The sequence below is a fragment of the Lonchura striata genome, chromosome Z, assembly GCF_050655825.1.
Source record: "Lonchura striata isolate lonStrDom1 chromosome Z, ASM5065582v1, whole genome shotgun sequence".
NCBI classification, from domain to species: Eukaryota; Metazoa; Chordata; class Aves; order Passeriformes; family Estrildidae; genus Lonchura; species Lonchura striata.
Genome location: NC_140740.1, coordinates 23,482,364 through 23,509,675, shown reverse-complemented (window position 1 = coordinate 23,509,675; position 27,312 = coordinate 23,482,364). Strand labels below are relative to the sequence as shown.

At 40.7% G+C, this 27,312-nt stretch overlaps 1 long non-coding RNA gene across 1 annotated transcript; it reads left to right on the top strand.

Annotated features, from left to right (window-relative positions):
* Positions 1–308: 308 nt before the first annotated feature.
* LOC144248276 (uncharacterized) lies at positions 309–20,576 on the top strand. Its single transcript, XR_014951649.1, has 2 exons — positions 309–1,174; positions 1,548–20,576. It is a non-coding gene; the product is annotated as an uncharacterized LOC144248276 (long non-coding RNA).
* The last annotated feature ends 6,736 nt before the right edge of the window (positions 20,577–27,312 follow it).

The window sequence follows — 27,312 nt, the reverse complement described above, 5'->3', positions numbered from 1 at the left end:
CGAGATGACCCTCGCCGCAGCTACGTTTCACACCATGCCATGAAAGCAGGTAATTTATGACGGGACAGGGAGCAGGGCCGCGTTCTGCCCGTAGCCACACGCGCAGCGCGGTGCTCGGGCAGCCGTGCCCCCCGAGCGGCGGGAAAAGCGCCAATTTCCTCCCGCCGGGGCCGGCTCGGCTGCGGGCGGCTCCAGCCGGCCCCGCCCCGCCCCGGCGGCGCCCCTCGGGCCGAGCGGCTGCGGCCCCGGGTCCGGGCGGTGTCGGGGCCGTGTCGGGGCCATGTCGCGACACAGGCGGGTCCCGCGGCGGCAGCCCGGCGGGGCTGCGGGGGACGGGGCTGCCGCCGCCGCGGTGCGCGCCCGGGCCGAGCCCCTCGGGGCCGCCGGCGTGGACGAGGTGGTGGCAATAGCGGCGCAGCTGGCCCTGGAGCGGTTCCGGAGCGGGGACGAGGCGGGTGCGCGGCACGGCCCGGCCCGGGGGCAGCTGCGGGTGTGGGGAGGGCGCTGGCAGCGGGTCAGGGAGGGGATCCTGCCCCTCTGCCCGGCCCTGGTGAGGCACGGCTGGGGTGCTGTGTCCATCTCTGGGCTTCCCAGCACGGAGACAGGGAGCTGATAGAGCGGGTCTGGCAGAGACCACTGAGATGAGAGGTCTCTCATCAGGAGAGCTGTGGGAGTTGGTCCTGTTTGGCCCAGAGAGGACTGAGAGGGGATCTCACTAATGCATATGAATATCTCCAAGATGAGTCCCAGGAAGGCGGTGCAGGCTTTTTGGTGACAGGACAAGGAGCAATGGCCATAAATTCAAAGAGAAGTTCCACCTGAACATGAGGGAGAGCTTCTTTCCTTTGAGAGTGGCAGAGCACTGAAACTGCTGCCCAGAGAAAGCATTGAATTTCCCCCTCTGGAAACATCCCAAACCCTAGATGTGTTCCTCTGTCACCTGCTCCAGGTGACCCTGCAGGGGGGTTACACTGGGTGGTCTCCCTTCCAATCCTAAGAATTCTGTGGTTCTGTAACATTGAGTTGTCAAGATTACTGCCTGTTGCATTGTTACTGTCTTTTCATTATTATTTATCATTCTAGAGATGGAATTTCCTTCTAGTTTCACTAGTACTGAAAGAGCATTTGTTCACCGGCTCTGTCAGTCTCTTGGACTGGTATCTAAAAGCAAAGGGTGAGTCGGGGTACAGTTTTCAGTTCTTTGGTGCAGATGATAGAATTTCAAGACTAATGATAACCTGATTGATGTTTTCAACATCCTCAACTTGCTACAAGGAATAGTGTTAGAGAAAAAAGTGTAAAAGTAGCTACACATATGAGCATCTTTGTTCATTGCTGTATGCATGCTTGAAAAAACTTGTGACATGCATTTTGGGACAGCTTGATTTTATACTCTGTGGATTTAATGGCTCCGTTAAAAAAGGTTCTCACTGTGATTTCTGTTTTTTTTTCCAAAGATTTTGCTTAGCATCTCATACCCTGACAGATAAAAGTTAACCTAGAGTAGGTTCCTTTTTCCTAAAATAAGTTTCCCCTCCCCCCGACAGAAAAGGAGCCAATCGATACCTGACTGTAAGGAAGAAGGATGTGTCAGAGGCACACGCAGTCATGACTTGTGACTTGGCTCTCTGTACGAAACACGCCGTTCGGAGCCTAATTCAGCGCTTTCCCGTCACAAATAAGGAACGCGCGGAGCTCCTGCCAAGGACAGAGCGAGGAAGTGCCTGTGCTGTTGAATCTGGTACGTTCAGCATGTGTTCTGATTTGGACTTGTCCATCGACACCACTCGAAACTACCTGCAACCCAGTGACAAAACAAACCTCTTCCTGCTCTGTCCGCTCTGGTGTCCTAACAGACACCTTCAAACAAATGCATTAATTTTCCTTACTTTTAAGGTCTTTTATAACTGGTGCTGTGAGGAACTTGGGAAGTCATATCATGCACATTGAGATGTCCACCTTGTGTTGTGTTAATTTAGAATCTTTGAGCCAGTTCCAGCCAAATCTTTTTGGAAGCACATTTTGAAATGTGGCTTCACAGAAGTAACTATGAGGTGGGGTTGAAGAGTCAGTGTTACTGTGATGCCATAAGAATGCCTATATTAGAAAATGAGGTTGTCTGTTCTGCTTATAGAAATTAATGTCCTTGATAAATCAAAAATTTCAGTTTTTACTTCTTCATCTCTACAAAATAGATTTGGTCCTTAAGAGACTACTGTCCAGACTTCTTGATTTCTTGAATATGGAAGAGTTCACGGAAAGACAAACTTCTGTCGAAATGTTGGGGTTTTTTTTAAAAGCAAGGTTTTCATCTAGATTATTGCTTTAGCAGCTACAAGTGGAAGAGTTGCACTGTGTTTCTGTGTGCAGAGATGGGTGTAGTGAACAGAAAACATTTGTACCGGTATGCCTTGTTTAATTGCATGTTTTTGATACGTGGTGTCTCTTCTTGAAGCGCTTTCTTTGCTGTTATTTCCAATTGTTTTAGTTGTTTAATAGGATTGTTATATGAACCAGAGGGAATCTGTAATAAAAGTACTGAAATGCAATGTCTTAGGAATGTAAGGGATAAGTTAATGAACAGTCTAATATTTGCCTTTCTCTGCATCTCAAGAATGTATTTTTAGTTCTCCTGATCTTTTAGTCTGTTTGTCTTGGTACAACAGAGCTTGAAATTTAGAATATGAATCTGTTAATGGCATTACATATGTATAACTGAGTTTACAGCAAACTTTTCATTCTGCCAGAGAATAATTCTCAAGGAATTATAGAGTAGCACTTGCAATGATGGATGTGAAGTAGCTCCCTCAGAAGATGTGCCTGTTTTTTGGCTACTTATGCACTGCTTTCTAACACATCGCACTGCTGCGTGGGGGCCAGGGCTCTTGATACAGCATGCTTGCATTGGTATGATTTCAGGCAAATGTGTGGAATAGCTTAAAGGTTTAACTCTGTCAGTGTGTATTTCTAGGGGGAACTGCAGGTGTGAAATGTGGGCGCAGATACAAAGGCCACCAAAATACGCCAGGCTGATATTCTCTGGTTTAGTTTGTTTCTCCTTTTGCTCTTTGTAGGCTTTTTTGACTTGGAGCAATGCTCTGGAAGAGTCTGGTTTTCTTCAAAATACCTATGAAAGTAATATCTGTTTTGAAAAATATCTATTGCAAGCACTGCAGGACATGCTATAAATATGACGTCTAAATGTGTGATGGGTTTGTCACTTTACCCACAGGGATGCATAAAAAGCCAGCAATGTTAATTTTTAAGTACAATTTTTGAGCAGTGTTTTTGTGACCTTCCTCTGTGTCTGCATAAATGACCTTTTAACTTGTCTTCACAGAAAAGAAAGAAGTAAACAAGACAAGTGGTCGACTTAATGATGGTATCCCCCAGGTCCCAGGGAAAAGAGGGGAATCAGAGTTTGATTCCTTCAGGCAGTCACTACCAGTTCTTGAAAAACAGGAAGAAATTGTCCAAACCATAAAGGACAATAAAATTGTTTTGATTATAGGAGAGACTGGATCAGGAAAAACGACGCAGGTATGTTGCTTCAATGAAATAAAAACTATAACAGTATTTATTCTAAACTAATGCCAATTGTGTAACATTTGTGATATGGGGTACTTTGATGCTATTTCAAGGCTTTCCTTTTCCTGTGTGATTGAAAATGTTGTTCCAATTTATTTTCTTGCTTTTGAAACACTAAGCCTCTAGATAGGTACTAGAAGCAAAAATGATTCCTTACAATTTTCTGGTAGATACCATTTTTTCATTAAAATAATACAAAATATTGAAGGGAAAGTAGCTGTGATGTTTGTATAACCCTTTTTCTTCTAAGGCTAGTTCTGTTCTTAGTATCCAGAGTAATCTATTTTTTGTGTTAAAATGTGAGATTATCTGCAGGGCTTTGGTTTTTTTTTTAGATTTCTCTGAAGAAGGAGGGAGGAACTGTAAGGTTTTTCTTTAAAAAAAACCTAAATAGGTTATACTTAGAAATTTACTTTCTGCTGATTCAGATATGCTTGCTATGATAATTGTAATGAAAAGTCTTTTGCAATGTGCAATATTGATATGCAGTTAATGGTTTCCCTGTGCTAACAAAGCTGTGACTTTCTCAAAAAGCAAATTTGAACCACTTCTTTACAGATCCCTCAATTTATCCTTGATGACTGCTACAAGAATGGAACTCCCTGTCGTGTGTTTTGTACTCAGCCAAGACGTTTAGCAGCTGTTGCAGTGGCTGAAAGAGTGGCAGCAGAAAGAAGAGAGAAGATTGGCCAGACAATTGGTTACCAGATCCGGTTAGAGAGCAGGTACCAATGATATTTCTAAGTGTCGGTTGATCTTGTATTGGTCTTATGAATCTTGTGTACATTGAAACTGCAGCCTCACAGGTGGGATATGTTACTGCAGGTAAGGAATACGTAAGGGTGAAAAGGATGGCTTTCTTCCTGTGTTTTGCAGTTTGATGTAGAAGGCTGTCTTACAGAACTGAATCTCAGGTATTTTCTGTTGATTTCTTCTGCATGGAAATCCTTGTCTGATTTTCAGATCAAGTCTACACTTTCTTCTTTCCCCCCCCCTCTGCTTTTAACATGTGTGGATTCAAAAGGTCTGCAAGCTTTGAAGGTAGGTGTGAAAACCAGCATGCTGTAACAAATGTTATGTAGTGAGAGTTGATAGGGGCCATAAAAGGGAAAACAAAAAAATTGGAATGTGACTGATGAAGCTGAGCATTATTTATCAGTCTAGTCTGGATTAAATGTATTCTTCTTCAGCTGCTGTGTTTAAAACATGAAGTGATGTAAAAGTAGAGATTTCAGTATCACTTGATGAATTTGTCTGTAAAGCAGAGCATGAATGGATTGTTTGGGGTTTTTACATCTTTGCACCGTGTAGCGAAATGACATTTAAGGGAAAGGCCAGCAGTTGAGATAATGAGTGACCAGAAGATGGCTAAAGGTTGTGTTGCTTGAGTGAACAAAGATAACACATAGCTGGTGAAAATGAATGCACTTGAACAATGAAGCCACAATAAGAATTCAAATATGTGTATGAAAGCTCACAAGGATATTAAGAGATTAGAAGAGCTGGTGAAGATGTGTCACAAGTAAGCTGGATGATTAATATATGGAAGTACTATGCTGGCAGAAGAAGAGCAAAGTCAGGTGAAAATGGTAGAATTACTGGAAGCAGTGCAGAAAATCCAGAAAAAATGACGGGAGACAAGTCCATTCTATAATGTCAACAAGTCTCAGTTTATTTCAAGCACACATGTATAGTTATACCTGTTATAATGAAGCTTATGCATATTGCAAAATTTAAGCTCATCATTGGTGTATGAAAAACAGGTCAATCCCGCCTTTGGAGCTTTCTAAGCTTGCTTTGTTTTCCCTTACATTTATCTTTTGCTGAACATTCTACTGTTGGGAACCAGCTTAGCCAAGGACATAAGATATTATTGCTACATCTGCTATTGCTGCACTGTGCAATTTTCAGCTACTGCTTCACTAACTGCATGTAGTCATGTCCTTTCTCACGAAGCCATTCATCCACAAAACTCTCCATATTTCCTCCGTTTTTGTTTTGGACCATTAAGTTAGTTGTCCACATCTTTTGAACCATGCGTTCTACCAGCTTCTGAAGACAGTTAAACAGGCAGGGCAAAATCAGCAAGAGTAGTAAAACAACAATCAAGATTCCTACTACATACATGATAAAAGTTCTTAGCCAAGGACCGATCCCTAAACTTTTAAGCCATTCTTCTATCCCCAGACCATCTTCTTCTTTTAATTGATGAAGGCCCTGTTGTAGTTCTTTAATCTTAGCATGTATTGATACAGAATGATCAGAGAGATTCATGCAACACATTCCTTCAAATTCCTCACATCCATGTCCCTGGGCTAACAACAAAAAATCAATTGCTGCTCTGTTCTGTAGTACAGCATGATTTACACTTTGTACATCCATAGCAAGCATAGCTAAAACCTCTGATGTTTTGTTAAGTTCATCTTTAGTCCAGCATCCCAATTGTTCAGCTAACACCATAGCCTTTCTGGCAGCTTCTCCTGGTAACAGGGTTGCCACTATTACCTGTTTTAGGGTCCCTATACCTGACCCATACTTCTTTGCCCTTTTTGCTTATTTCTTTTTGTCCATAATGTCTCATTGCAGGTGGTGCCTCTGAATCCCCAAATACACACAAATGATTAAGAACAAAGAGCACTTTCATTAATCTTTCCTGAACATCTCCAATCTCTCTATGTTTTTCCAGATATCTCTTCAAAGTTCCATTTGCCTTTCTACAATTGCTTGTCCAGTGGGAGAAGGTGCTATTCCTGTAATGTGCTTAATTCCCCATGATTTTAAAAATCTATTCACGTTGCCACCAATGTATGCAGGACCATTGTCTGTCTTAATCTGCTTTGGCACTCCCATTACTGCAAAACAACTACACAAATGCCTTATAACATGTAATGCTTTTTCTCCAGCTTGAGCTGTTGCCCAGATGTATTTACTATATGTATCTATAGTAACGTGAACATATTTCAAGCGACCAAAACTATTTACATGAGTAACATCCATCTGCCAGAGTTCATTAGATGAAAGACCTCGTGGGTTAACTCCCCATCCCATGCCATGACCCCCATTATGATGACTACAGATAGGACAAGCTCTCACTATAGCAGTGGCATCTGCATGGGATATTCCAAACTCCCGTTGTAACCCTTTTGCGTTCTGATGAAACATAGAATGTGCCTCCCTGGCAAGCATTTGCCCTGATAAAGGAGAAGTTTGAGTCACTGTGACGAGCTTATCTGCCCGGGCATTACCCTCTCCTAAGCCAATTTCCCATTTGTGACTTCTTATATGAATGATAGCATAAGGATGTTCTCGGATTTTTACTGCTTTTTGAAGTTGTATGAACAGTTCAAATAGTCTCTGATTTTGTACTTCCTTGATAGCAGCATCCTCTATTCTTTCCACAACACCAACTACATACAAGGAATCTGTAACAATATTCAAAGGCCCCTTCAGGACTGTTAGAGCCCAAACCACAGCTGCTAACTCCAAGGTCTGAAGGGTATCTGAGTCATTTGCAGTAAGAATTTCATGATTCCAGACTCCCTGCTCCTGCCATGTAATTGCTGCTGTTCTTGACCTCTTCCCTGCATCTGTGTATGCTGTTATTGCACCAGGAATCGGCTCCTTTTCTCTCTGTGGCCGAACCATCCAACTCAATTTTCCAATCCACTGTAATGGAGGATTTTTAATACTTTCAGTTATGACAGCACCTCCTATTCCTAGCAGAGCTTCCTGCAGTTCTTCACTATTAACCAAATACCATTGTAAAGAGTCCTTTTTCATAGGAATCTGTATTAGTTCAAGCTCTCGCCCATCAACCTGCAAAATTCTCTCACGACCTCGTTTTATCAAAGCTGCTAACAGTTCAATTTTTTGAATTAAAGTCTTTGTTTGCTGAAGTGGAGGGGATAGCCATTCCAACACCCTTATCTCCCCCGTTTTTGTTTCTAGCTGGGTTAAAGCTTCCAGCAAATGTTTTTCACCACACCATATAGTGAGATTAAGCGGGATTCCCAGTATTCGCCGATGTACTAGACCCTGAACCACACAGTCTGTAATTTGCTGAAGAGTTCTTTTCTGCTGAGGATTAAGGGTCACTGGTGCTGTTGGGTCTGTGCCCTTCACTAAGGGTCTAAGAGAATCTAACAGTTCATTTGGAAGGCCCACTATAGGTTTAAGCCATTGTAAATCACCTAGTAATTTCTGAGCATCATTTAAAGTAACAATCTGAGTTTTCAGTTCTAATTTCTGAGGCGTTACCAAGCTTTGAGACAATATCCATCCCAAGTATTTCCAAGGAGGAGATAACTGTATTTTCTCTGGGGCCACAACAAGCTTAAAACGTCCCAGCAAGTTTTGTACATGTTTAACCTGTTGACTCGTAAATGATTTAGGCTGAGCAATCAAAATATCATCCATATAGTGATAAATGATAGCTTGTGGCCACTGTTGCCTCAATGGTTGTAATGCAGAATCTACGTAAAGTTGACATAAAGTAGGGCTGTTACGCATACCCTGAGGCAAAACCGTCCATTCAAATCTTTGATCTGGACCTTCTCTGTTCAGAGCTGGCAAAGTAAATGCAAAGCGCTTTGTATCCCTGTCATGCAAAGCTATTGTAAAAAAGCAATCTTTGAGGTCTATTATCAATAGAGGCCATCCTTCAGGTAGCATTGCTGGATTAGGCAGACCTGGCTGTAGTGCACCCATTGGCTCCATCTGTTTATTAACCTCCCGCAAGTCATGTAACAAGCGGTATTTCCCTGACTTTTTCTTGATTACAAAGATAGGGGTATTCCAAGGACTTGTAGACAATTTCAGATGCCCTTGTTGATATTGTTCAGTGACCAAGGCATGAGCATGTTGCAGACTTTCCCTTTTTAAAGGCCATTGCTTTACCCATATAGGCTCATCACTTTTCCAAATTATGGGAATTGGGAAAGTCCAAGCAATGGCTATTATCCCAAAGGGTGCTCCTTTGTCAGGACAACCCCTAACTGTGTTAAAATGTCTCGCCCAACTAGGCATTGCACCGTAGGTGGTAACTGAACAACAGAAAATATTGCCTTTATGACTTTACCATCTATTGAGACAGTAAGAGGTGGCGAGCGACTTGCAAGAGTTAAACCTCCAACTCCTGTTACTGCTGTAGCAGCTGGCTGTAAGGGCCAATGTGCAGGCCAACACTGTGGTGCAATAATACTTGAATCAGCACCCATGTCCAGCAAACCTGTAAGCATGCATTTTGTCCCTTATACTCCAACAAAACCTCTTTTCTTGGTCTGTCATTCAGATCCAAAGTTAATAGAGTCAAGCCTCCTGTAGATCCAAATCCATCTCCTCCACGGCTTTTCCGTGAGGATACAGCCTTAGTAACTTGCTCCAGAGGAACCAATTGAGCGATCCTTTGTCCTTTATTAATCCGAATAGGAGGAAATGGAGTGTGAACCATAATTATAATTTCACCAGTATAGTCTGCATCAATGCACCAGGCAGCACAAATAATCCAAGCATAGAGGCCGATGATCTTCCCAATAACAAAGCTCCCATTGTCCTGCCCTCTGTTATAATAGGTCCATTAACTCCAGTGGGGACCTTCTGCGGCTGTGGTGTCATTAAAGTCACTTCTACTGCGGCTGCCAAGTCCATCCCGAGGCTCCCTCTTGTGGCTGGACGCAAGGTGTCGCTGTTGGAAAGGCTGGAGCAGCTATTTGTGTCGGAGCGCGGCTGCTCTTGTTCGCGCTGTTTCGGGCGTTTCCCGGTCTCCTCTTACAGGCAGCAATGTTATGAGTATCCGATTTGCACTTAGGACACCATACTCCAGCAGCAGAGCATTCTCGCCGAACGTGTCCTGTCCCTCCACATCGGAAACATCTCATACGGCTGCTGTAAACATTTCCCTGGGTTGCTACTGACGCTTGGAGGGGTGCAAGAGCAGCTAACACTTGTGTCTGTGAAGCTTTTGCCTGCTCTTTTAATCCCTCCCCCAGCTCTTTAATAGCCTCAACTAAAAATGCCTGCTGCCCCGTTGGTATAGTAGCCATCCTCTCTAGTGCATCTTCTATAGTCCAATTAGCTCCTAATGTGTTTAACACACTTCTTGTAGAAGCATTACAATTTTGCAAAGCACACTGCTTCAACAATGATCCATGCATAAACTCAGGCACTCCAGCTCTCTCTATTGCTGCCGCTGCCTTATCAATAAACGCTCCAAAAGTCTCATCCCTTCCTTGTTTAATTCCCATATACGCTGGCAAACCTCCTGGGTCTTTCACCTTATCTATAGCCCTTCGAGCTAGTCGCATTGCCTCTCGACACTTCTCAGGTCCTAGCATAGCTTGTGCCTCAGTGTGAAAATATGGTCCTAAGCCCATTAATTAATCTACAGTTACTCCATGAAGGGGATCTCCAGGCTGTCTTTGTATAGCTACAGCTTCATTAACTTCTGCCTGCCAGTGTGCACCAAACAAAAGCCTCTGATGTGTCGAGAAAATCAGCTTAGCAAGACTTCTACAATCTCCTGGTAGCAATATATTAGTACTCCAAACATAATCCAATATCTGCCTAGCCGGTTCACTAGTAACTCCAAATTGACTCACTGTAGCTCGCAACTGTGACAACAACTTCCAATCTAAACGGTGTAATCTGACCTGTTAACCCTCCGCCTGCCTGCTGCTGAAAAATTACAGGACAAGCCAGTTCTGCTGCTAGTTCCAAAGCCTGCCCATCTCCTTTGTCCAGCTCCTCTCTTGCCAAAGTCGCCCAAACTTCCCTCCGTTCCCTGGCCAGAGCCTCCGTTAGGTCAGACTCTGCCCTAGGGGTCGGCTTACTGACAGACAAACTTTGACAAACTGTCGATTTCTGTTCTGAGGGGGCTGGAGGAGCCGTGGGCTCACAACGTGACTCTGTTTCCGTGTCCTCAGGCACAGGTCGCAATGGAGGTAACTCCACTGTAGACACAGCAGGTGGCATGGAAACACCAGGCAACCAATCCTCCCCGCTAAAACCTCTATTTTTCTCTAGTGCTGAAGTTCTCTGCCCGGCAGCTTTCTTTTCTGCCTGATGTTATAATAACTCATTGTGAACTACCTTCCACCACTTTCCCAACTTTTTAGCTGTCTTATCATCATCTAAAACTTCCTCCCACAGTTTATCCCTGAACTTACGCCACTCAGACAACTCATGTACTGTATGAGGATTTACAAAGAACCCCTTAGAATACCCATATGTTAATAACCCTGGCAGATCTTTTTGCAAATCAATGCCTTTAATCTGCCTTCTCTGCAAGAATGCAGTAAATAAATCATATGCTGCTTGCCTCTCCATACCTATATTGTCAGCGCTGTTGCAGCCCTCCGAGGTCGTCGGCAGCACATATCGGCCAGGCTTGCCTCTGCAGTCACCTGGGACACGGTGCACTCTATTTCAATTCAGCACTTTTGCCGTCCTGGCTGCATCGGGACCCGAACCCTTTTTCGTCACTCCACCGTGGTGCCTATCACGTCGATCGGGTCACCATTTTGTGGAAAAAATGATGGGAGACAAGTCCATTCTATAATGTCAACAAGTCTCAGTTTATTTCAAGCACACATGTACAGTTATACCCGTTATAATGAAGCTTATGCATATTGCAAAATTTAAGCTCATCATTGGTGTATGAAAAACAGGTCAATCCCGCCTTTGGAGCTTTCTAAGCTTGCTTTGTTTTCCCTTACATTTATCTTTTGCTGAACATTCTACTGTTGGGAACCAGCTTAGCCAAGGACATAAGATATTATTGCTACATCTGCTATTGCTGCACTGTGCAATTTTCAGCTACTGCTTCACTAACTGCATGTAGTCATGTCCTTTCTCACGAAGCCATTCATCCACAAAACTCTCCATAGATATTAGGAGATTAGAAGAGCTGGTGAAGATGTGTTACAAATAAGCTGGATGATTAATATATGGAAGTACTATGCTGGCAGAAGAAGAGCAAAGTCAGGTGAAAATGGTAGAATTACTGGAAGCAGTGCAGAAAATCCAGCTTGAGAAAAATCAATACAATTACTCCAGGGAAACACTGAAAGGGGGAGATAACAATATTTTGAGCTGTGGACAAAAGAAATTTGGAGTGGAGATGTTGAGAGGTGTTTCTAGTAACACAGAAACGTAATTTTTAAGGTTTTCTTAACTGTCCTCCAGAGAAAAGCTGTAGAGTACAGTACAGAGGAACTTTTCAGCTCTTTTAGGATGGCAGTAGCAGAGGGAGTAGTGAGAATTGCTGTTGTTATTGGGACAGCTAACTGTGCCCCAGGTATAGAATTGTAACGTTTCAGTATTTTCACCTCCTGAAAAACCAGAGGATCAAGCAGATGCCTCTGTGATTTAGTCAGCTGTAATGAATTGTGTCTTCAAGGCAAGGCTGTGGGGAGGCTTCTGTGAGGAGGTGCCAGAAGCCTCTCCCGTGTGTGACAGAGCCGGTGCCAGCCAAGGCAGACCTGCCTCTGGCCAAGGCTGAGCCTATCTGCGATGGTGATAGTGCCTCTGGGACAGTGGGGAATGGGGGAGGAAAACCTGCACAACAGAGGCAGCGGTTCCGGAAGAGCAGTGAAAGCATGTGAGAGAAGCAGCTCTGCACACAGGAAGGTCAGTGCAGGAGGGGAGGAGATTCTCCAGGTGCCAGAGCAGCCCATGGTGCAGCCCATGGTGAGGCAGCTGTGGCCCAGCAGGCCGTGGAGGTCCGTGGTGCAGCAGGGATCCTCCTGTGAAGGATTCTGTGTTGGAGCAGGTAGATGCTTGAAGGAGATTGTGATCCTCTGGGAAGTCTGTGCTGAAACAGGCTCCTGGCAGAAGCTGTGGCCCCAGGGAGGGAGCCACACAGAAGCAGGTTTGCTGTCAGGATTGTGACCCTGTGGGGTCTCACACTGGAGCAAACTGTTCCTGAAGTACTGCACCCTGTGGAAAAGGACCTGTGCTGCAGCAGTTCCTGGAGAACTGCAGCCGATGGGAAGGACCCATATTGGAGAAACTCGTGGAGAGCCCACTTTCCCGTGGGAGAGACCCACATTCTCCTTATCTTTCTCTGGGGCCTGGGAGTCTTTTTTTTATGTTTCCTCTCCCTTGCCTGTGGAGAGGACAGATAGAGTGGCTTGGGTAGGCACCTGGCTCATCCCACCACATGTAGACAAGTACAAAGGCTATATCCAAGCACAGGCTGAGGAATTGGAACCTGGTTTTCCACATGGAATTTTCTAGTAAAATGAATGACATGCAGGGTTTCTTCACAGTTTTCTTTTACTTCCTTATTTATTAAAATTGAATCTTATTCTTTCATTTAATACATTGTCCAGAGTTTTGAGATGCAAGCACTACAAATTGTTAGGAAATGTCTGGGAAAAGGCATAGTTTAAAAACAAGTGGTGTGCATTAATCTTTTGAGGAGGGAACTGTAATTTCTCTTCTGGTCAGCAGCTGCATTAATTTTTGATCCATGGAAAGCTTTAAATGGTGCAAACCCCTGAGTTGTCTCTGTGATGTGATCCATAGGGTTTCTCCAAAGACGCTGGTAACATTCTGCACTAATGACATGCTCCTTGGCACGCTGATGGCAGGAGACAGCACTCTCTCCACCGTGACCCATGTTATTGTGGTGAGCATCCTGTGGTCTTTCATGTGGGGTGGAGCAATATGTATTGCTTTGGAAAATGAGGTCTTCATTTGTTTTACTTAAATTTGCTGAGCACTTTAGGTGTTTTTGTTTGGTAGAATCTGAATCAACTTCAAAGACTTTCTGAGTCCTCAGAGTAGAATGCATGTTTTGTGCAGTTTGGTGTTTTTCTGTGTGTTTGCGTTTTTCCTGTGAAAATATCTTATTTTCATGCCAATGGTTAAGTGTGGAATCAGGAGGAGTGGAGAGGGACAGAAGTGTAAATATTTCTGAACTTCCATGGTCAGCAGAAAATCCTTAGGGAGGCTTACCTTGATGTGGTTCAATGTGATTGTGTCAGATTTTCTCTTACCATTTGTTTTAGCAATACAGGTTTTCAGTCCATTTGTTTGCCCAGAGTTTTCTAGATAATGTGGAGTCTAATTGCTAGCAAAGTATTCAGATTGTTCATTTGTGATTATGTCAATATTCCTATGATGGAATTGAATAAGTAAAGGGAACTAGAATGTTTTTGGCAAGACTTAAGTACTGAAGATGAAAAGGTAAGTTTAGGTGCCTGCCTGTTTATCAGAGTTAAAAAAGCATGAGAATGATTTATACATTCTTGATGTCAGCCTACAAACTTTGTATTTTGAGTCCTTGTTTCCTTCATTCATAATATAAATCAAAACAGAAGAATGAAAAAGATGATTAATCAGTTATGTGCCTTAACTTACAGGCTTTGTGTATGACTTGTCTAAGCAATTTGTCTGTTTTTCTGATTATGTGGTGTCATACATTTTTTTAAATGCTTATCAGTGGTGAAGTGAGAATTTATTAAAATAAGATTTGTAGTTTGTGGTGTTTTCTTGAAATTTGGCTTCAAATACAAAATCAGAGAGGTTTCAGATACTCACTTTAGCCTCTAAAGTTAAGGTGCTTACAGCTTCAGCATTGTAATGCACTCAGCGCTGATAAAAACTTTTTGAGGCATTTTTGTTTCTTTATGGATAGTTTTTTTAAAAAAACCTATTACTTAAACTAGACTCACACATATTAAGGCCTCTGTAATGTGCCACCAAAACATGTATTTTTTTTTAGAGAAGTTTGTTTTTGTTAGAAGTTGTGAATCTGTGATGGTTTTTTATCTCTTTTTTTCCCCTTTTGTTACAGGATGAAGTACATGAGAGGGATAGGTTCAGCGACTTCTTGCTAATAAAACTGAGAGATGTGCTGCAAAACCAGAATAATTTAAAACTAATTCTCTCTAGTGCTGCTCTAGATGCAAATCTCTTTATTAGGTATTTTGGAAGCTGCCCAGTAATACATAGTAAGTCTTGATCTTAACTCTTAAGTCTGAGTATACCTGCCCTGAGACTCACAGATCTTACTAAACTGTAGCAAATTATTCTGAGTAAAGGCACATGATTAATACACTGAGAATTCCAGGAATCCTTGTTCTTTCTGTATGCAGGTTTCTTGTTTCTTGACTGTTTGCACCTCATTCAAAGTGAAGTGTTTTAGTCACTGGGAGTTCTGTAAATGCAGGTACATCCTGCCCCCCTCCACTCTTAATTGAAGAAGGAGGAAGAGGTCATTGAAGTTCTGTCTTCATGCTGATACAGGACTTAGGAGCTACATGAGTGTGATATATATCAGTGCATTCCAGTAGGATCTTACTGTTCAGGCTTTTTGAAGGTTGTTACTGGTTACTGGATAAAACACAAATAACTGTACCAGTTCAGTTCAGAAATACAGGCTTAGGCAGATTGGGTTTCACATGAAAAAAGAATCACATGATTCTCTGATTTAAGGAAAATTAGTAGTTGTTCATCTAGGTAAATATTCAGAAAAGACATCCAGTTTTGCTTAGTTTGTTTGCAGACTCAGTTACCTGCAGTTAGACTACATTCAAATGCAAAGAAAAGTTACCATTATTTGCTGGTTTAATTTCATTTGACTGATCTTAAGTAAAGGCAAAATGTAAATGCGTGGGAGATGGGGGGTTTTTGTGGGTTTGCGGTTTTTGCCCCACCCTCTTGGCTTGCAGGTTTTCTGCATGGGTGACCTCCTCTGGCACCTTGCAATCCTCTTACTTTTTCAACAGTAATGTCCAACTTTAATGTGTTTTGAAAGGTAGCTTTTAAGAGAAATGCTTTATCTGGCAATCAGGTAGACTCTCTGCATGTCAGCCTTTTTAAAAAAAAATCTCAATGGTTTTAGGAAATGGGATTGCTTACTGGTTTATTTTAGCAAATGTTTGTGAGGAGGAAACCTTTTTTTCCTTCCTTTTTTTGCAGATGGAACTGTTTAGTTCTCAGTTTCGAATTTTTGCCCAGTTGAATAAGGTTTGCAGCTTGTTGGAGACAGGAATCTGGAAATTACACGTGATTTCATGTTCTCTGAATTTTTTTTGCAAGGGAGTGCCTCAGTTGTGATTGTTGTATGACTTTCCAGTTTAGTCTTTTTGCAGCTTCCTGTTCTTTCAGATCGGTCAATTTGTGTTGGAAAATCTGCTGGCAATCTCTCCCAATCTTTCCAGTTTACCACAGTGTTTGTGCTGGTTATGTAACAGGCCAATAACAATTCAAAAGATGTTTTTTTCCCGTTGTTTTTTTTTTTTTTTTTGTTAATTTAAGAATTAAAAGAAGTAGCTTTTTCTGTTAATGTAATATACAAGGTTTGAGTCTCCTTCAGCAATACAGCTGACAAAATCCTGACCACAGAAACCACATCTTGTAGCTGTGGATCGCTGTAGTACACAGAGTTTGTGATCAGTGTTGGAAGGCTTCCTCTGTGACCAGCTCCTAAAAGTATGTGAATTGTGGATTGTTCTTTCTGAAGGAAAATCCTGAGTGTTCCTGAGTGAGGTTAAGGAACAAGAAATCAAAATGTAGAGATTTTAATCTTCATGCAAAAAGCATCCTGCAATGTTGACAGATAAGGTCTAAAAAACAGTCCTGTTGAAAAAGAAATCAGGATAAATTATCAGAAGGTAAAGGCCACTGGGATGTCTCATCTGTCAAGAAGTATTCAGTAAAGAAAGCTCAGCTTTGCTGAATTAGTAGAGGACATGGATATAAGGCTGCCTTCTCACATGATTCTCATGAAAAGAAAGTAGTTCAGTACAAAGATGTACTGTCTCTGTGTGGAACCTTGCAAAAAGCTGTATTAATTGCTTATTAATTAATTACATTTTTAATCCAGATGGCAGATTTACATGGCAAGTTCTTGTTTGTAAGCCTAAACAAAAACAGCTGTTTTCTTTTTCTCGTTTAAAAAAAAATTGTAGTTAATAACTGTCAATCTTCCGAACATCTCCTGCTGGAACACTTCATAAAATGGAAGAGGTTATGGAGAAACAAGGTGGCATTTGATTTTGGAAATGTTTTGTTTTGTACAGTTTTGAGAAAAATAAACTCCAGTGAAGGTAGTTTTTTAAAAAATTAATTCTGTAAGTGAAGCTGGTGAATATATGATCTTTTACGGATTTTTTCTATTTTAGTCCAAGGGAGACCTTTTGAAGTTAAAGAGATGTTTCTGGAGGACATTTTACGAAGCACTGGGTATACAAACAAAGAGATGGTGAAGTACAAAGAAAAGAAGCAGCAAGGTCAGCGGACTTGTTAATTCTAAGGGTTGGCAATGAGAATCATCGATTGAACAAACAATTAACAGGATATTTTCTGTTGAAATTCCAGAGTCAGGAGATTAAATGAGTGTAATTTAGATGACAGCAAGTATCTTTAAGCTCTCAATATTTACATTATGGAAATAGTTTATGCAATTAAAGAAAAAAAAATCACTTTGATTCAGTGGTTGCATTCTGTTTTCACTCAGTTGATAAATGTCATCTTTTTTCTAATTATTATGCTGTAGAGTTATATATAACTGGGGGCTCTGCCCACATGAATACTAAAGAAGCATAGGATGTCTGTACCTTTGGGTGCAAATTAAAGTGCAGCTATTAAAGCAGGCATGATTTTGTACATCTTGCACTAAATGGACAAGGTATTCCCTTCAGTAACATTTTTCACTGCTTTCTTCAGGCATGGATGCATTTTTTTAAGTGTTAACACTCTTGAGCTAAACATCATTGGTTTTAAATTAAGTAGATACTGCTTCAGAAGTTTTCCTGGCAACTGAAAGTAATGATCCCAGTGATTATTTAAAGAAAAAGTAGAAAATGCAAACCCCAAAGCTATAACATTCAATATTCAGTCCTAACTGGATATTGATCACAGTGCTCATCTCTGATCACTGGGGTCAGAAAAGTTCAGTTAGGACACTGGTGTTTTCTGATGTTTCTTCCACTAGTGTAGAAAAGTAAGTTGTTACATGCAGGGACTATATCACTTGTCTTCAGAATTCCATTTGTGGAAAAAGATCTGGCCTGAGATTGTGTAGAAGGTGATTACTTAAGGAAGATACTTTGAATGCAGTAGTTTGGAATAATGGAGGTTTGGGGGGTTAAACAGCAAAGTGTTGGGTTTTACCTTGTTTTTATAGCCCGGGTGCAGTGGGTACCCTTAAACATGTCATTTATGTTGGACTGGTAGGAGCATTCTAGACTAAAAAAAGATGTTGAATGGGTAAAACTTGGTAAAACCTGCTGTGACTAACTTTTTTAGTAGAAGACAATGGATAATAAATATGACTCTAAAACTTTCTTGGGGAATACTTTGCATTCTAGAAGAGAAACAGAAGAACACTCTTGCTGAGTGGTGTTCAGCTCAAGATAACACTAACAAAGGGACATCTCGGAGACAAAAATCGGTTCCAAGGACAAATGAGGAGTACAAACGGTTGGATGATGGCGGTGACACAGTATTTAATCAACTGGTAAGTTTTTTCTTTAGTCGGAAGAGATGTTACAGGTGTTTATATTTGTGTTGTATTACTAGCCATTTAAAATCTGTTTTCTAAAGTTCTGTCGAGTCTTTCAGGACATTAACGTATTTTAAAGATTACTTGATGAGGATGAACGGCTCTAGCTGAAGTGTGCTCTTCAGTTCGGGTGGTTGCACACAGCTTTTCCTCAGATCAAATGGCTCGACTGCCATTGTGTTCGTACTTGCGTATGACAAAATCAATGCATGAACTGATACCTGAGTGCTGGGTTTCTGTTGCTGCTGGGAAAAATAACCATTGCAATTCTTTGTGGGTAATGTATGAGAATAAAGACAACTCTTGGAAAAGATTAAACTTTCAATATTGTTTTTTATCTTCAGACTGAAAAAGATGTGAATTGCCTTGAACCGTGGATAGTAAAAGAAATGGATTCCTGTCTTTCTGACATCTGGTTGCATAAAGATATTGATTCGTTTGCTCAGCTGTTAAATCTTATTTTAACTGAAAATGTCAGTGGTAAGTTTCATGTGTTATTACATAAGAAAAAAGCAACCTCAGATGTACTTAGATTTTTATGGCTACTTTTATCTCCAGTTTCAAATGGTGTTAACCTTTGCATTCTGATGCTGACTGAAAAAATGATAGGGCTAGCAGAAATAATGAGTTGTTTAGTTAGTTGTTGTTTTGAAGTATTGACAGAAGTGTGTTTCTAAAACAGTGTAGAATTCATATGAACTAACTTCAGAGATAAAGTGAGGAAACAAATTCTCTTTGGGCTGGAATTTGAAAGCAATATTTGTACTATATTTAGATGAAAAAATAACATTTCTACTGGGTTTGCTGGATTTTTTTTTTTTTTTTATTTCTCAGTTGATTATCGGCACAGTGAAACTGGTGCGACTGCTCTGATGATTTCTTCAGGGAGAGGCTTTTTGAGTCAAGTAGAACAGTTGATCAGCATGGGAGCAAGTATCCACTGCAAATCATCTAATGGCTGGTAAAAACAGAGAAACCAAAAGATAGATTTATTTGTCAATATAGGAGAGAGGAAGAAAATTTTTTATCATCTAAATTAATTTGCTAACTTATCACACTGCTGTAAGAACTATAGATTTTGACAGCCTCAACAATTTCTAACTCCTGATAATCACATTGTTTTCTGTAAATTCTAAATTGAATTCTTAATTACATGGTCTTGATTGTGAGCTATAAACTTTGCTTCAGTAGGTCTTATTTAAGATACTGGTTAGTAGAACAACTGTAATCTACTGAATTGGACCAAAATATTTGGCAATTGCTATTTTCATGGAGTTACACATATCAGAAGATCTTTCTGTTATGTTTCTAAATATATTGTAGCATGTAAAAATATTTGTGAATCTGTAGAAACTCAGGTTTTGTGGTCATGGAGTATGTCTTCATATAAACAGGGAAGTACAGTAAATAATTGTAGTATGGAATGATAAGAATTAGGATTCCAGGGGTCTGATATTTGGTACTAACATTTGAATAACTTGGGGAAGAAATGCAATTTAAAGATAAAAGAGTGAACTGCATAGTGAGAAGGACAGCTTCTGAAAGACATGAAATAGCCAGATGTTATGCCTGGGGTGTGACTTTTTGAGATGACTTCAAGGATACTGCAAACAGGCAGGTCTGATCTCTGCACCATTTTTAAAGGAATGGCACCTTCTTCCTCCTCACTTCCTTGTACATGTTTGCTCCTGTGTAAAACTGACATTCTATTGTGGTAAAGAACTGTAGTCACCTAAAAGTCAGCTGTTAACACCTATGAAGCACTTTCAAATGGGAAGTTGCAGATCCAGCAATAACAGTACTGATGTCAATACAGAAATGGGTACAAAAGTCTGATGTCAATTGCCTCTCCTGATGTGCTCTTCATATGCATCTTTTGAAGTGAAAAGTCTAATAAAAATACTTGTGCAACTATTTCAGGATGGCTGTGGACTGGGCTAGGCACTTTGGACAGACAGAGGTTGTTCATCTGTTGGAATCCTACAGGTAAGCTGTAACTGTTTTGCAGAATGAGTTGTATATGATATACATAGAGTTGTGATGGGAAATTTGAGATTTGTGTTCTTCTAATCAGAACAGGTTTTAGCTTTTCATGCTCTAAAATCTGGACTTAATAGCAATACCTTTTTTTAAGAATAGGAGTATTTCAAAAAATAAACAGCAAAAAAGTTTATACTCAATAGCATATTGTTTATGCTTGCACAACTTGCTAATTCTATACTATGTACCATTTTCTTTTCACATGCTTATTTTGGAAACAAATCTGTAATGTGTTTTTATCTATATTTTTTATATGCAATAGGCATATTAAAGAAAATTTGCAGAAGTAATGTGTACACTAGGCCATTCAAGAATGATTTTCTGATTAACTTACAGTTATCATACTTGTGGTAGTGTTTTGTAAAGATTATCTCTACTATAATTTCTTTTAGTGTAGTTTCTGCTAGTGGGAAATTTTTGGAGAAGACGTATCTCTCAAATATTTTTACTTGAACAGATAAACGAGAAGTATCTTTATACTTTCCTTTGCTTATGGTTGTGTTTCAATGAAGTTGAAGAAAACTAAAGTTACCACTAATAAATAAAGTGGCATCCTTCATTGGGTTAACATTGGAATCAGTAAACAGTAATAGTATGGTGATTCCCTTCTGCTACACTTAAACATCAGAATTCAAGACCAATAGTCATGTTGGTCTTGATCTAAGTTTGAGTTGATGGCTCAATGCAAACCCGAAGGGGCAGCCTTGATTCTGGTGTATTTTCCTGTTACAGCGCTTCATTCGGATTTGGAAACATGGATGAAAGTTCCAGTTCCCTGGTCCAAAAAAGTGCTAGTGACCTTAGTGCAGAGGACAGAGAGCTACTGACAGCTTACCATCACAGTTTTGATGATGAAAAAGTGGATCTGGATCTGATAATGCACTTACTTCACAGCATCTGTCATAGTTCTGATGCAGGTAGGTAAATACCTAACCAGTGGTTGTGGATTTGACTTCTGATAATCATGCTCTTTTTTCAGCAATCCACAGACGTTAAAACCTTCTGAGTGCTATTCGGCATGTATTTGAATTTTCTGTTTAACTTTGCAAACCCACTTCCTTTTTTAGGAGCAATTTTAATATTTCTTCCTGGGTATGATGAGATAGTGAGCCTGAGGGACCGCATTGTTTTGGATGACAAGAGATTTTCTGATAATGCTCACAGGTAAAACCTTTAGTTACTGTGGCTTTTCATTGCTTCTTTTAAGGATCCTTAAAATGTTCATTTTGTCTTGCATTAGATACCAAGTTTTCGTGCTTCATTCAAGTATGCAGACTTTGGACCAGAAGAAAGTGCTTGAAAGTCCACCTTTTGGCATCCGCAAAATTGCAAGTATTAGAGGACTTTTTCCAATGCCACAATGACCTATTTTGCCATTGCTTTTGCAGTTATTATAGTTTTGGTGGTTTTGGGTTTTTTCTTTGCAGATTCTTTCTACTAATATTGCAGAAACCAGCATAACAGTCAATGATGTGGTGTTTGTCATTGACTCAGGCAAGGTGAAAGAGGTAGGACTGCCTTAAATTTTCCTAGTGTGATTCTAAAACACACAGTGTATAAATTTTGGAGAACTTTTTTTTTTTTTTTATTACTTTACAGTAAAGTGAGAAAAAGCTTTTACTAGCTGAGACCTAGTGCCTGTCAGGCAACAGTCCTTTCTGAAAGGCTTCAACATGCATTTGTTTTAAGACAAATACTGTAAACTATCCGTCTAAAAAACCTTGAAAATCTTGAATTTCAAAAATTGCGGAGCATTGAGATACTAGAAAGGAGATACCCTCATTAATTCACTTGAAATTGAGAAGGTAGCTTTGTCTCAGAAGCTGCTGTATATATTACTATTTCATACTTTTTAGAAAACTCCTGTTGGTAATCTAACTAACTAGTAACTTGTATTTCATGTACCCTATTAAGTTTTCAGTTTGTATTCCTTTCTTTGTTTTTCTAGAAGTCTTTTGATGCACTGAGTTGTGCTACAGTGCTAAAAATGGGGTGGATTTCAAAAGCCAGTGCTATCCAGAGAAAAGGCAGGTAATAAATGCCTCATAGCGGTTCCCATTTTGCAGATATGCACAGTCCTTTATGTTTAGAATAAACCACACAACACAGTAATTGTTTCTGGCCTATTCTGGTGTTGTGTTGCATAGAGGCCAACACTGGTTCTCTGCAGACGAGTAGGCGTCAGCATGTATTTCCTTGGAATAATCTCCCAAGTTGTAGAAAAGTGATGCTCAGGCATTTCCCAAAGGTCTGGGTTGTTTTCCCCCCATTAATTTGTTCTCCTTCCTCTTTCTCCCACGTAGCACCCGCAGTCACAATGTCCAGTGGGATGTTTTCACATCATGTCTATGGGCAGAGGACTGCCTATTTCACTTTCTCCAAGCTATCCATGACTTAACAGGCCATGATTATATTCTTCCCAGCACTGTGGGGGAGGGCTCAGAAGTTTATGTAGCAACAAATGCCTGTTTAATCAATCATATTGGCATTAAGCTGCATGTATGCACATAGATGTATATGACTGAGAGAATTTGCTCATTCCTCCCTCATTCACTCACAAGTTACTTCATCTTTATTCTACCTTTTACTCCAAGCATCACTTCTGTTTAGGGGATGTGAGGGGAAGCAAGAAAGTTTGCAACTGGTTCCTTACAACAATGGATGATTGAGATTTGGACTGGTCTTAGGTTAGCAAAAAACCCACAGCACTTTACATTAGAAAAGCCTTGTTTTTCTTTCTCCAGATTTCTCAGTGTTGGGTTAAAATTACAGTAAAAAATTGCCACACTCTCAAAAATAATTAATGATTAGGAAATTCTCATGTTGCATGTGACCTAACAACACTTTCTTCATGGTAGTGCCTCTTCTTTTCCATTCTGAGTTTCTGTGTCTGTTTGTTGGCTTTTGGTTTTGTTTTTAGAAAGAAATCCTCATTTTCACAACTTCCCATATTTTATTTTCAAGGGCTGGGCGCTGTAAGCCTGGGGTCTGCTTTCGTCTCTTCAGCAGGCTCCGATTTCAGAATATGTTGGAATTTCAATCTCCAGAACTTCTAAGACTGCCGCTTCAGGTGCATGTTCAGTTAGAAACGATAACTTTAAAAAATACAATGTCCTCAAACCATACTACTAATTGCAACAAATCATGTGTTTGGCAGCTGCTTCCAAATCTTGGTAATCTTTTTTTGTTCTGCCTTTTACCTTGCAGGAGATCTGTTTGTACACAAAACTTCTGGCTCCAATTAATTGTCCAATTGTAGACTTTCTTATGAAAGCTCCTGATCCTCCGCCTGCTGTAACTGTGAGAAATGCTGTGCATATGCTTAAGGTCAGAAAAGGAACAGGTTTAGATGGTAATTGTGTTTGATCCCAAATTTGTGGTGTAGCAGTTTACTGACTTCAGTTTGTACTGAAGCTGTTTTTAATTACTTAAGGATGTTTTGAAGTTTTGCTTGTTGTCTGTTTTCATTTTGTGTGTGGGGATGTGTTTTTCCATGTCAAGGGAAGAGAGTGCTTCAAAGTCTTGTCTCTGTTAATAGTCTGACTTGCTTCTTCAGTGTTTGGAAACAAGTCTAGTTAATGTCCATTATTCACATCCTTTTTGCTTTCACTGTAAATTGATTTTGTCCACTGTACCCATCCTCCTCTCCTTTATTTGTTTGTTTGCTTGTTTATGAACAGACCATAGATGCCATGGACCCTTGGGAAGATCTCACTGAGCTTGGTTATCAGCTGACTGAATTACCTGTAGAGCCACACCTCGGTAAAATGGTGTTGTATGCTGTAGTTCTGAAGTGCCTGGATCCTGTTCTGACCATTGCCTGTGCTCTTGCCTGCCAAGACCCTTTTGTGCTGCCCACGCTGGCCTCCCAAAAGCGTGCAGCCGTGCTGTGCAGGAAGCGCTTTGCTGCCGGGACATTCAGTGACCACATGGCCCTGCTCAGGGCTTTCCAGGTAGTCTTTCATTTCAGAAAGTACTAATCACAGCACATCACCCAAGCAAAATGCAGATGTACCAGTTGGATGTAGAGTGGCGGACTGTGATTAAGTCCTCAGAGAAGACTTTCTTTTTGCCTAGTGCCTTTCCTGTGTATTGGACTCATAAATTTGTGAGGGAGCCCTTTTTGTAGTATGTTTTGTTTCAAACCCTAGAAAATTTTGAATGTTTCAACAATGTGCCTCTTTGCATCCTACTACACTGAACTTTGAATCATGATCTTAATGTAATGATCTTTATTTATTGTTTTAATTTGACATAATCATCACTGGAGTGAGCACATAAAGAGAATCTAATTGTTGAACAGAAAAAATAATCTGGTTTGATACATTAACTTTTAGAGTGGGTTTTGCATTCATTTTATTGACATAAATGTAATCTTTAAAAAAACACCTGCAGTTTTTAGTTTAAGTCCTTCAAATTAATAGGCAAATGTAAAAACATTTTCAGGCATGGCAGAAGGCACGCAGTGACGGCTGGGAGAGAGCCTTCTGTGAAAAGAACTTCCTATCCCGAGCCACAATGGAAATCATTACAGGAATGAGAACACAGGTGCTTGGCCAGCTTAGAGCCTCAGGTAGAGAAGTTGGAAACAATTTTAACGTTGTTTTAAAGTCAAGCATATAGAAATTGTAACAAAAATCATGTTCACTGGTGTAATTTTCCTTAATTTGAAATACACTGTCATGCACACATTCATGCAGGGTATGGTGCAGATGAGGAATTGTGGCTGATCAAACTGAAAGCACCCTCATCTCCACATGCCACTGCATTTCATGTTTTAATGAATTATTCCCATAGGAAATGTCTTTATATTGCAGAAAATAGTGGTATCCTGTGTCAGTATGAAACCCCTTATCAGGAAGGATTTCAGTGTAATGGTTTCTTCTTGGTGCTGTTAAGGTTGGCAGTGGTGAAAAATGCAACAAAGAAGTCATTTATTTCACCTTTAGTTTCTGACTCCTTTTGAGAGCCAAACACAAGGTAACATGGCACTGTTTTGTCTCTTTCATTTGTCAGGTTTTGTGAGAGCCAGAGGAGGAGCTGATATTAGAGATGTTAATGCTAACTCTGAGAACTGGGCTGTAATTAAAGGTGCCTTAGTGGCTGGGATGTATCCCAATCTTGTGCATGTAGACAGAGACAGCCTGGTGTTGACGGAACCAAAAGAGAAGAAAGTGCGATTTCATCCTACCTCTGTTCTTGGTCAGTCTCAGTATAAAAAGGTAAAGACACTTTGAATTCATAGTTCAAAAAAAAGGGTACTAAAATCTGTCTCGTGTTTTAGAAATGTCTTTTCCTATTTGTCAGTACTTCAAAAGCAGTATAGGCATTTAACACTACAGCTTTAGAAAATACTGTTCTACCCAGCTGATAGAATTGGAGTTGATTCATTTTTCTATCGTTTCAATTAGTCCTTTCTCTAGATGGAAAAGGCAAAAAGGCAAAAAAACTGCCCTGCTATAAAATTGTTTTAAAGATATAATGATCCCTATTCTTAAAAGCAAGTTTTTCTCTGAAACTTATTTTTAACATTTCTTTTTAAAGCAACATATTTTGTTTTACCATGGTAGGATAATTGATGAATCTGGTTGAATTCTCTCACACTTTTTTATGTGCATGTGCGGCTTTCGGGGGTTTCTCGCCGCTGTCCCCCGTCCCTCCCTGGCCCCCCGGGACCCTCTGGCTAGCTGTCCCCTCTCGGGGCCGGGGTTTTCCGCGGTCCCACTGCCCTGGGCTCACCAGGCAGCGGCTGGGTTAGCACGGTCCGAGCTGCGGCGCTGCCTCGGTCGCCACTAGGATTCGAGATAAAGAGACCAAGAGAGACCAATGGTATGCTTGTCCAGAGAGATTGTATTGCCTGAAGCATTGCAGGGACCAAAGGCCCCGGGCTATTGCCCAGATACAGTTTTATACAGCAAAATTAAGAGTTAAGGTCTAAACAATAGAGACAGTGTCCAGCTTAGGCACATCAGAACCACCCCAAGGGCCAGGTCCAATAGGAACTGCTCAGGGGTGGGGAGAAAGGGGGTTTACAGAGGAATGCTGAAGCGGGACTTTCCTGAAACAATGGAGCATACATAAATGTATCTTTTCCCTCAGTTTCTCATTTCCAAGGCCTTTCTAAAACAAATCCTCCACACTACCATGCCAGCATGATAGCAACATGCATGTATATTTTTATATGTATATAATTGTACATGTATTTAATTCTCAAAATACAGAATCATAGAATGGTTTGTGTTGGAAGGGACCTTAAAGCTTATCTCATTCCAGCCCCTGCCATGGGCAGGGACACCTTCCACTAGTCCAGGTTGCTCAGAGCTCCATCCAGCCTGGCCTTGGGCACTGCCAGGTTGAGGCACCCACAGTGTCTCTGGATAAAATGAGAAATACGTTCAAATTTACATTAATTACAGGTAGAGGGTACAATAGCCTGGTTTTACCTGCTCTTCCACAGATTGCCCCAGCAAATGGACAAGCTGCAGCCATCCAGGCCCTCCCTACAGACTGGCTTATATATGATGAAATGACGAGAGCTCACAAGACAGCAAACATCAGGTGCTGCTCTGTTGTGACACCTGTCACCGTGGCCCTCTTCTGTGGACCAGCCAGACTGCAAAGTAATGCCTTGCAGGCATCTTCATCCTTTCAAGGTACACTGGAGTCTGGATTTGGGATGTTTCCGTTGGTATACATCAGCGTGTGACATGCAGAGCTTATTTTTCAGTAATATTTAATAAATATATTGGCTGATTCTGGAAACAGCGCTGTTATAATTCCTGTAGCTATTCAGGAAGAGTTTGTTGGTTCTGTAACAAATCTCTCCATTTTGGAATTCCTTACCTATTCAAGTCCATAAATTACACAGTCGTAGGGTCTCAGAAACTGCAGTATAGTTTGTAAGGAAAGAATGCAGCCACAATATCTAATGAGAACTGTAGTACTGGTACTGAGAAGTGTAGTATGCATGTTCTCTTTCTGCAGACTACTTTATTTGATACATTGAACCAGATTATTCAAACAGAATAATTTAGAAACAATCAGTATGGCAAACAAGTTATGTTGCTTCTAGCTAACACATACATTTTCAAGATATGTTCTACTGATAATTTTTAATTTCAGTTAACTGTACTATTAACTATAAGTAATAGAGAATATATTTACATTTCCTT